Here is a 12,337-nt window from a genome sequence, read left to right on the forward strand (position 1 = left end):
TCCAGCCAATCCCCATAATTTCTTCTTATTTTAGAGAAAGCCTTGCAATAGCTTCATGAACATCAAGCTAGAACTCCCTCAAGTGGCTCCTGCTGTCCCTGCACCTCTGCACATTTATCAGTCCTTTAACAGCAGCTTTATGAGACTATGAGTAATATGAGAGCAATCCCTTAAAAGATTTGACACAAATGGCAATAAAGAATGCAAAATTCACAATTTTGCAATACAACCCCCATTTTCAAAACAGTTTTTGCAGCACTTCACAAGTTTATGCATACATAATAAAAAAGAAAATGTCTTAAATCATTGGAGGTATAAAAAACATTAATGGAGCAAGGTTGAATACTGTAATGGATGTTTTAAAGATGTAATGTATATTACGCACTGTTGTATGTGTGCAACAATGTGTTGATCAGCATGAAACCTTGTAGCTTATTAGAAATGCAAATTATAGATTCTAGTGGTTCTTTCTTATTGGAGGCAATTAAACTGAGGTTTGGTGTTAAGCACAGAGTGAGAGAGTGGGGAATGTAGCAGCATTTAGGTCAAAATTTCAAATCACATCATAAATTTTTATCTGGAACTCACAAGTTAATACAGACCTGGATTATTTTTTATTTTCAGCAGCATCTGTCTCAGATGACAACATGAAATCCATACAGAAGACATGTCTCTAACACTCCCCACAAACATCTAACATAAAAACATACAATTAACTGAATAAAGGTCACTGCAAATCAAACCAAGTAGTGAAGAAACACTAAGGGGTTTGGCAGGGTATGCCAATGAAGTGCCTTGAAAGCAGCATGAAACTGTTTAGGGTAGATGTCTTTCTACTTTAACCTAATTCATAACTTTGTAATTTTTTTAGGATTTAATCTCTAAGGGAGCAGGGACTCTGTACAATACAATATTGCAGTACTTTTTGTCACATTATTATTATGGACATAACAAAACTGCACTACATTTACATTCCCATAGATACTGTACAGCCAACATTGGCTCTACAACAGAAGACACCTCTGCTGCTCCCATTTGGCTGCAGTGCACAAACTTTGCTCTTCCAGTGTTAATTACCCAAATAAATGTAAACTCATATTAAATACATTCAAACAATACATTTTAAATATTAAACATTTAAACTGCAACTATTGCTTCACAGCTCTATAACAAACATAAAAACTCACCTTGGGTCAAATCACTCAATGATAAGGTTAGATGAGACACTGGTGCTTTTTACTTTAACAGCAGCCTTACTATAGAAATTGCTCTGTAAATTTCAAATCCTTTTCCTTGGAAAAAAAGATTTATGTGTAATTAATTGACAAAAGGGTGCTTTATTATTAGATGTAACAGACACATTTTTAGAATTAGAATTAGAATTAGAACAATCTAGACGAGAACAGGCCATTCAGCCCAACAAAGCTCGCCAGTCCTATCCACTTGCTTCCTCCAAGAAAACATCAAGTCGAGTTTTGAAAGTCCCTAACGTCTTACTGTCTACCACACTACTTGGTAGCTTATTCCAAGTGTCTATCGTTCTTTGTGTAAAGAAAAACTTCCTAATGTTTGTGCGAAATTTACCCTTAACAAGTTTCCAACTGTGTCCCGTGTTCTTGATGAGCTCATTTTAAAATACAAGTCTCGATCCACTGTACTAATTCCCTTCATAATTTTAAACCTTCAATCATGTCACCTCTTAATCTTCTTTTGCTTAAACTGTAAAGGCTCAGCTCTTTTAATCTTTCCTCATAATTCAACCCCTGTAGACCTGGAATCAGCCTAGTCGCTCTTCTCTGGACTTTTCTTGTGCTGCTATTTCCTTTTTGTAGCCTGGAGACCAAAACTGCACACAGTACTCAAGATGAGGCCTCACCAGTGCATTATAAAGGTTGAGCATAACCTCCTTGGACTTGTACTCCACAGATCGTGCTATATAACCTAACATTCTGTTAGCCTTCTTAATGGCTTCTGAACACTGTTTGAAGTTGATAGCTTGGAGTCCACTATGACTCCTAAATCCTTCTCATAAGGTGTACTCTCGATTTTTCGACCGCCCATTGTGTATTCAAACCTAATATTTTTACTTCCTATGTGTAATACTTTACATTTACTGACATTAAATTTCATCTGCCACAAATCTGCCCAAGCCTGTATGCTATTCAAGTCCTTCTGTAATGATATAACGGATTCCAAATTATCTGCTAATCCACCTATCTTGGTATCATCTGCAAACTTAACCAGCTTGTTACTTATATTCCTATCTAAATCATTTATATATATTAAAAATAGCAGCGGCCCTAGCACTGACCCCTGTGGAACACCACTCTTAACATCGGCCAGTTCTGATGAGGTTCCTCGCACCATCACCCTCTGCTTCCTGTGTCTGAGCCAATTCTGCACCCATCTAAAAACATCACCCTGAATTCCCACTTCTTTTAACTTGATGCCCAACCTCTCATGTGGCACCTTATCAAATGCTTTCTGAAAGTCCAGATAAATAATATCATAAGCTCCACTTTGATCGCATCCTTTTGTTGCCTCCTCATAGAATTCCAACATGTTAGTAAAACACGACCTCCCCCTTCTGAACCCATGCTGACTGTTCAGAATAACTCCTGTCCTTGTCATGTGTTGCTCAATCTTATCCTTAATAATTCCTTCCATTAATTTTCCTGTGATGCTTGTTAAACTTACTGGCCTATAGTTGCTTGGATCTGCCCTGTCACCCTTTTTATATAATGGGATGATATTTGCCATTTTCCAGTCCTTTGGAATCTCTCCAGTGCACAGTGACTTCCTAAAAATATGTGTCAAGGGTTTATATATGTACTCACTAGCCTCCTTAAGAACACGAGGATAAATATTATCTGGTCCTGGTGATTTGATATTTGATTTGATGTGATTTTTCTGATATTGAAAAAAAACTATTCCTATTTACTTTAGTCAAATAAAAAAAGGAATAAATTGTCATGTATAAGGTAATTGAATCATAATACTAAACCCAACAAAATGCACTATTATTTTACCATTGTGTCCTTGACAATTTGCACCTCTAGTAACACAAATAATAGTGGGCACATACTGTAGTTAAAATAGAAATCTGCTACAGAGAAAAAGATGTACGGTGCTTCTGCACTCAGCCTGCTACACAAGTGGGAATGGGTTTCAGGTCATCGTTAGTGTGCAGTTTACTGACATCTTGCGTAGGTTGTTATTTTAGTGCATACCCATTGTCCTGTGGTCCCTCTGCTCTAATAGATTACTTCTGACTAAATGATGTGCTACAGGACAAAAGCACAGTTGCCATTGTTGGAGCAGAATTAGAGAATCTTCCTTGGAGATAGCAAGAGAAAAAACCTGTGTATCTGAAATGAAGCCAAGGCTTTTTAGGATGAAGGATGGCATATACATTTCAAGAGTGTGCAAAGTGGACATAAGACTCTAATGCCTCTTCTCACTTTAAAACCAGGCTGTCAAATTCAGATCCTGGATGGCTGCAGTATTTGTTATGGCCACATTCTTAAATTTCTTAACAGTTGCAAACCCATTGATTTCATTCTTTCTGCAATGTAATTTAAAAATATTTAAACAAGAGCAGACTGATCTTAGACCTTCGCTTTCTCCTTTTCAGATTTTTTTAAATAGATACCTTTAGTAGATGCAAATGGGATCAAATTACCTGGTAAACCCCAGTAAACTCCAATGCTTGTTATCAAAGCTAATGCAATTAAATTGCAATGCTATGGATCTCAACAAAAAACTGCATTGGGTGCTGGAAATGTCCAAGTCCCTGTGACTTTTTTTGTTGGGATTCACTGCAATTGGACAAGAATTTCAAGATTCTAATTTAACCATCCTGTTATTTACCATAAAAAAGATGCATGCTTAACACTACTAGTTTTTTTTTTATATAATTCATGTTCATTGAAAGGCTTCAGGCAGTATTCTATACTGAAAAAAATAAAATGTTGGAATTCCTTAATCTAGTTATGTCAACCAGTTCCACATAACTAACATAATTCATTTGAAAGAAACCTTTTGTTGCAGTTTTCCACATAAACTTACATTAGCCCAAGTTTGTGTTCTTGTACAGCAGCAAAATGCTTTGACTTACTCAAACCTATGGACTAAGGTTATTTCCAATTAACTGTACGTGTTCTTATACTAATCCACTAAAAAACAAAACAACACGCACACATTATATTAAACACAAGCGATAAAACATGTAAATTACATTAAAACTGCAATAGTGCACACAATATTGTGTAAGGTAAACATGATTAACTTCCATTGATTGATTGTACCTTCACTAAAATCCTACAATTAATGCCTTGCTGTAGTGAATAGAAGAAAAGGATGATTTAGTGATGGAGGGTGGGTGACAAGTTTACCAGTATAATAAAAAAAAGTATAATACGTCAGTTCCCACTACCAGACAAAACCCAGAGTATTCAGAAGAAAATCAACTTGCAGAAACTTTCCAACTATGAAAGGTATGAGGATCTTCTCTTGGGCTAAAAAGTAACTTAAAGGGCAGTTCTTTATGTAAACATATTTTATGTAAAAATAGCAGAGTCATGCACAGTATATAAAACTTGTTTAAATTAAATCAACTTAATGTGACTGTGTATACTGAAAAAGGGCATACCATGTGTTAACTTTAAATTAACATAAAGAAGCAAACAATGACAACAGTTACTTATCCAGACAGATTATGCCTCGGTTAAAAAAAAAAATCATCTAAAGCTTTGTTTCAACATGAATTGTGTTAATTTGACACTTAAGAGATTTATGTCAACATAACTACAAATAGCTACATGTTACCACCATACACAATTATTTTAAGGTAAATTAACTTGAATTAGATAAAGTAAATATTCCCTTTAGTTATTTTTTCAGTGTATGAGATTGATGCTAAAGTATAACACCACACTTACCCTTTTTGCTAAGGAATTACTCTTCCTTGCATGACATCCTACTAATAACCTGATTACTTTTCATATTGGAACTTACTTTAGAAAACTGCTTAAGTACACAATAAACAAGAGGCAGATAACAGACTGAACTGTGATTACAAAGCCTGTTATACCTTATAAACCTTTAATGACATGGATGTAAGCACACTCAGAAAATCTAAGAGGAACACTTCTATATCAAAAGTACCAAGCCACACTTTTTTTTTGGGAGCAGCCAATTTTGTGGTATGGTTCAATTAGCAAGTATATGCATTTCATTACCAAAGAAACTCACTTTCTACAGAACATGTCAATTATGTATTGCAAGGCAGGCCATAACAGAAGCTTTATTTTTTCCACAAAGCTGTAAGCCACAGTGTGTACTTCATGTGCCAGCACCTGCTGTGGAGTCGTAACCAGTGAACTGATTAACAAGTCAACAGGGCTTTTATGCAATAGGAATGATTAGGACCCTTTGGACACCAAAATGGTCTCTTGTGAACGAGAATATAATACAATTACCACAACAATTAAAAACAATCTTGTAAATTAATTTAAAAATTCAATCATATTCAAAAAGTATGTAAACGATTAAATTAACTTTCATACTTACACTGGGTTAACATCCACATTATGTTTTAGTGACTATAGTAATATGTAAAGGTGCTACAGCAGTCACCAAGGATCAAGGCTCTTGTTGAGTTATTGTCTGTATGGAATTTGTGTGGCCATCCCCATAGCCATGTGGTTTTCTGCAGGTTTTCTTTATTCCTCCGAAATCCTAATGAACACAGTGGTTCCTGCCTTTCACCCCATACTGCTGGAACAGGCCGGCTCTGGCTATCTGAGAGTAACGGCAGAGTTCTAAAAATGGGGAAAAAAACTTAATGCAGTATTAAATAACACAGTGCAAATGAATACATCAACAGCGTGCAGGATCAAAACAACAAAGTGAAACACCAGGTAGTCATTACAGTGTTTGATAGCAGAAAGCAATATCTCACAAGGGAGACTGATTATGCAAAATTTCTTGAACAAGATTAACAACTGTTTGAGCCTGTCAGACAGAAGGGGACCACTTACTTTCATACAGGGATGACAAGACACTGTATGAATGCACTTTTGCTGCATTAACAAATATGAAACTATTACTATTAATGAACATTTTTAAAGCTCAACTTTCCTTATATTGTATTTAACAGGGGTCATTCCGTCACTGAAATAAATAGTCTCTTTTATTTAATACCTAATTGCAAGCCCACAAACACACTCACACACACACACATTTAAACAGGCAATGAATGGCAAAACACACAAACATTAGTGGGTTGGGGGAAAGCATGAGGCTTTAATTCGGGTAACATACAAGTAGCTTTACAGAGAAACAGCATATCATTGCCGAGTTCTTATTAGCTCTATTTACATGACTTGATTTTCAGAAAAGACATGAAAAGGCTGGATGAAATTTTCTGATAAGAAGCACTACATTAAAAAATCTATACTATACTATATATATATATATATATATATATATATATATATATATATACACACATATATACACACAGTATATATATACTGTACACACCCACACTGTATATATATTTATAGATTTATATATATATATATATATATATATATTATATATAAAAACGCAGCAGTGGGTTACTGAGGCTGCTCATTACAGATTCTTAAAAAATAAAAAATAAAAAAACAAATAGTATACTAAGTGATTCAGGACCCAGCATCACCTATATATCACCCTTTGATCTGTCTTCTTTAGTAACCAGAACACCCTTGAAAATTCTTGGTCAGCCTTCAGCTTGGTCTTGTTTTTTTAATTTCTCACTGAAGGTTTACATTTGAAAAGGGCATTGTCTTAAGCTTGAAAGATATTGTTAAATATGCTCAAATTTTCAAAAAGTACAAACTAAAATATTTTTATACTGTATATACAGTAAATGTAAATTAAAACAAAATGTGTAAATATAGCAAAACATTTGCACAACAATTTAAAGCTTAAAATACAACAACAGTTTGCTTACATTTATTAAACTGCCATATCCAAAAAATGTCACCTTTTATTCTGATGGATCCAGATATGCATTTGTATTTTGTGGCAGAGGTACAAATGATTTAATGATGAATGTGCTTCACAAAATTCAATAGGCATAATTTGGCACCAAAGTAAATACATTTAAGGCAGTAAGTGTTTGGCCAAATAATGCCTACCTGCAAAACTCTGAGAAAGTGAGGGATGTGAATTGTCTTTGGAATGAAAAGGTTAAGCATTAACCATTAGAAACCTATAAATGTTAAGAACTACTCAGTACAGCTAATGCTTCATCAACAGTTGTTCACTAGCATTTACCAACAATGTATTCTAAGGGGCAGAAACAATTGCTAATGATAATTAAAAATAAAGATATTCAGTTATAATGGTACTATTTCTATGTAAATAACTTCAGATTTTGGTGTGCACTGGGTTATTACCTTGTCCAGAGTCGTTCCTAACCACTTTTATTCCCAGCAATCATAAACTAGAACATGTGTGTTTAAAAATAAATGGGTGTGTATCCTTTGGATTACATTCACTCTGAATTGAATAAAATATCAGTTATTAATGATATCAAAGAACATTCAAATATTAAACAAAACAGATGTATGTGGACACATGCATGCGTGACAGAATCAGAAATTGGTGATGCCTTCCAATATCAAAGTTAAGACTGGGTAGACCAAGAGAAGGTCTGTAGGTTTCAGAAAATGTAGAGAAAGCCTGTTCGGGACTACAGACAAATGAAACTGTAGCAGCAAATACAAATAACATTTAAAATTAGATTAATATAACCCTCACCAGAACAAAACAAATAAAACACAAAACAAATCCTACTAAATAAAATGAACCTCAGAACACTGCATATACAGAAATCTTGACAGGCTTTGCTTATTTCTGACTCCCCTCCTATGTCCATATCACCCAAAAAGACAGGACCCAATAGTGTATTCAATGCAACTCATTACATTAAGTCTAACAAAAGTGTCCAATTGGGCAAAACACCACAAGACAAAAAGAATTCCAAGCCACCAATTGCATTGAATTAATTACTCTCAGTTGTTTAAATTCAGGGAGCATGACAGAAAAATGTAGCATCTTGGAAAATGAAAACATGTAAAGAAAAGAACAAAAACAAACCCAGCACACACTATATAGTCTCTATAAACCAGTAAAAGCATGTAAACATTGAACCCTCATCAGAACTAAAACTACCAAAACAAACTTGTGCAGTAATCCATGTAGTTAATGAAGTGGTTAGCACGGCTGCAGTAATGCAGGGTAGGGTTTGCATAATACCCCTTTGTGTTTGTGGGTTTTCTGTGGATATTTCAGTTTCCTCCTTCTTTCCAAAGAAGTACAAATTAAGATGAATATGCACTCCACTTGGCCCAGCATGCATGAATAAATCCCGTGATGGACTGACATTCTGCCTAGGGTTGGTCCCCACCTTGTGCCGCCCTGCACTGGCTCCAACTCTCCACGATCTAAGGAAGGAAAGGTGGGCAGATGCAAACGTTTTTAAAGAGGTAGTTTTTAAACATCACCCTATAATAAAGACAGCCAAGCTGTTATGCACCCTTACCTTCCCAGTTCCATCATACACGCCACTCTCTGCTCCCACTCAAAATCTGAATATGGAGTACAGGGGGCAGCTTGCTGTTGAAAGAATGTAAAGACTTGCCAAATACGTTTTTAAAATAAATACATTTTATTATATGCTCGCCTAATAAAAACAATGTTTAATTATAATATTACTATTGTCTTTATTTTCAGGTTTTCTAATCCAGAGTTACAATTCTCTCAGAAGAGAGTGCATAACATTTTAATCCCAAAGTACATTCTTAAAAATAAAGGTGCCAAAGTAGTTCTTCAAAGCGGTGCAATAAGGGAACAATTTTTGGTTACCCAATGAACCATCCATATAAAAGTTCCAGAAAAAAGATATATTCAGATCCCTATACAGGTTTCATAAAATCACCATAAACAGATGATAAAAGATCTGTAAAGAATTGATGGGTTTCTGATTTTAAAAGGACTCCTGCCGCATACGGTAACACCGCCTCAGCTCAGCTTTTTTGATCTGTCAGCATCATATTAGGCAGGCAGCCTAATGGAAATTATAAATGTTTCTAATATGTGGACAAAGCAGAAATTTTTTAATGCCCAAAGAACCAAAATTCGTATGCAAAGAATCCTTCTTAGAATAAATGGCTCTTTGTCAAGCAAAGGTTCTACTAGGAACCACACAACCCAGTAAAGTGTCATTACAGAACCGTCTTTGAGATTGTGCTTACTGTAGGATTAGGAGGTTAAAACACTTGCTTCAAGTTTACCTTCAAACTGAGTGACTAAAATAAAAATATCAGGCACATTTTTTAAAGTAGCTTCCAGCATAATAGGAAATGTTGTATACACTAAATTAAAGTTGCCGGATACCAGATTCAACTGAGATATTAACTGTTCACATGCACATTTGTATTGCAAATTTTTTTAGCATTTGAAAGTTCCCTAGACAATAGGATCTAAATTGATTAATAGAATTTTAATTTTCAATACAAGGAAAATTAATTGACATTATACTGTAATTAACTGCAGGTATGATAGGAATAATTGGACAAAGGATGCCATTATCTAGTGAATTATCTATCAAAGCATATTGCAGCCCCCACCAAGAAAAGTTGTAAATGGAAGTGTTATTGGGGGGGCAATAGCGTAACAATTTTACCAATCACATTCTTCTGCCAGGAATGGAAATACCCATTCAGACTTCGATACCAGCCATTTAACACGGCCATACCATTAATGCAGTTAGAGGACTGTCCTCAAGCATTTCAATGACAATGACTTAGTGACGAACTTAACAAAGCTGGGACACTGACATAATGCTAATAATAACTGGCCTGTGAATCAACAGTGACTTAACTTGAAAAATAATTCCATGAGAAATAAAACGCAACCCTTTTTGGATTTTCAAGTAATGTCCCTCAGCATTAATCCAGGGCAGTAATTAATAAAAGTAGCAGAGCACTACATTATTAAAACTTAGCACAACTTGATGTGTTCTATCATTTGCCTTTTCCTGTTTTGGACTGCTTTAATAAACAACCTTCAAAGAGACATTATCATTTACAGGTTTGGCAATTCTATTAATAAAATAATTAAAATGACACCTTTAAAAGGGAATAGCTAATATGAACGATTAAAGTTTAAAGTCAATAAATCACTTTCTTTGAGGTTTTGATTTCTGATAGATGACATTGTTTCAAGTTATGGTTTGCATGAACATTTAAAATGGAACACAAAAGCACTTGTCACACTCCACCTTGATGCTTAGTGACATCAGGCAATCTAATGGGATGAGGACACCGTGGAATTTAAGCCCAGTACGTGCACATATTCATAATTATAGATGTTGCACTTCTTTCTGCATTCAAGCAAGGTGATGAGAAATAGGGTTCGATACAGATTTGTTCAAATTCACGGTTTATGCTATATTAAAAATACTGTAACAGCTTCCATTACTCGCGTTCAGCGTGTAGGAGAAGAATATGCTATGGTATCAGTTAATTACAAATGCTGTAAGAATTAATAATACAAAAGCCACGACCATTTGTTTTTAAAAAACATGCTATTGCTATTACCTTTAAATCAGGGCTAACATTCCAGCCAAGGCTGATTATAAGCAGCCTTTACATTTTTCAAACGAACTTTCAGCCCACCCAGGTAGTAGACAGACCTTAAAATATGACAGTCTTTCATTTATGAAAGTGTTTCTCCTCCTCTCTTATATAAACAGCACATCACTGCTATTATCTTGGCGGAGAGAATAATAAAATTCTCGCAGTTCATCCGTATTATTTTTTAACGGTGAAATTCGGTGTATTGTGCTTAGTCGCTGTATTATTATCTGTACAAATGTAGCGGAAAACTACGGACAGCAGTGTCAGTATTCCTGGATTACTTTTACAGACAGTGCTCTACATGAGAAGCAGGGGAATATTTTGAAACTTCGGCGTGCCCATTGTCGAAATTATTTTTGCTGCATAGTCCAGATTTTGTTACGGGAATATTCTGCCTTATCAGACATTAAAAGGTACTTTTACATATCAAGGTAAATTAATCTTCTTAAATTTAAATTCCAATTATGTTAGGTTACCTGTGACATCAACAAAACATCCATCCATTCTCTGAACCTGCTTCTTCCATTACAGGGTGGGCGTTGTGCGGGAGCCAAAATTAAATAGTTTCTACTGGCGGCTCTCCCCGTCTTGCTCCAAAACACCTTTCTGGTGGCTCTCGGTAGCTTGACGCACAGAAGAGAGCGAGGATATCGGCTGGCATTTGAACATTGTGCGACGGACGCAGATGTCCAACAGGTGCACACGCCCGTCGTCGACTCGACGCGATGCCGCAGCTGCCTGTGAGGAGTGAGGGAGAGGCGCGCGACCTCAGCCCGGAGACGCCGTCTCTCGCGCGCGCGTTCCAAACGGGGCACACCGAGGGACACGCAGAAGAGGTGCCGCGTTGGAGAAGCTTTCGACAGTGAATGGAAGTTGTGAAAGTTTTACATTTTAAGAGGCACTCTCAATTCCAAAGAATGAAATGAAGGAAATGGGTACCTACAGTATGTAAAGAGGACGGAATTCTGGTAATAAATCACAATGCATTAATTATGGCATAGCCTACTCCAAATGGTATCACCAACAAACCGTGCAATACGGGTGTTGCGAAACAGGGGAATTTTATTAAACTCAAACGTACGGTGTTCATTAAAGCGCTAGTCTTACAGTGTTTGCCAGAAAGTACCTCATTTTTAATGGGCCTCAAAATGTAAGACCCCACGGGACGTGTCCGATAGACTGAATATTAATTACGTCGGCAAAACAGAAGGCGGCTCAGTGAATTTAATGTACAGTATGCGTGGATTGATTTGTAAATACACACTATATGGCAATGTGGCAGGATACTGAGACGACGATCAAACTGAATCGTTACATATACACTCAGTTTCAAAGAATGCTAAATAAAATGCTTTATCAAAATATTCTCTACAATATTTTATATCATAATTTACCAGGTACCATTATGGGGTAAAGGAAATGATCATAGCTGAGTCGTTTATTACAACAAACCTGATGGGGTTTTCTCATATTTTATACGTATATGTCGTTTGTATATATAAAGAATAAACATTTTAAAAATAAATAAAATGCAATATTATTAAGAAATGTTATTTATTGCAAGAACCTACACTTTCATTCGACTGCGAAGTGATAGCAAAGGAGCAGACATCAACGACCAAAAACAAAAAGCTGAAATT

The 12,337-nt window shown here is 35.7% G+C and overlaps 1 long non-coding RNA gene across 1 annotated transcript; it reads right to left on the reverse strand.

Annotated features, from left to right (window-relative positions):
- Window positions 1-6,659: 6,659 nt before the first annotated feature.
- On the reverse strand, window positions 6,660-11,645 carry LOC120514752. Its single transcript, XR_005630511.1, has 3 exons — window positions 11,174-11,645; window positions 8,600-8,673; window positions 6,660-8,501 (listed from the first exon to the last, which is right to left on the reverse strand). It is a non-coding gene; the product is annotated as an uncharacterized LOC120514752 (long non-coding RNA).
- Window positions 11,646-12,337: the final 692 nt, after the last annotated feature.

The sequence above is a fragment of the Polypterus senegalus genome, chromosome 14, assembly GCF_016835505.1.
Source record: "Polypterus senegalus isolate Bchr_013 chromosome 14, ASM1683550v1, whole genome shotgun sequence".
NCBI lineage: Eukaryota > Metazoa > Chordata > Cladistia > Polypteriformes > Polypteridae > Polypterus > Polypterus senegalus.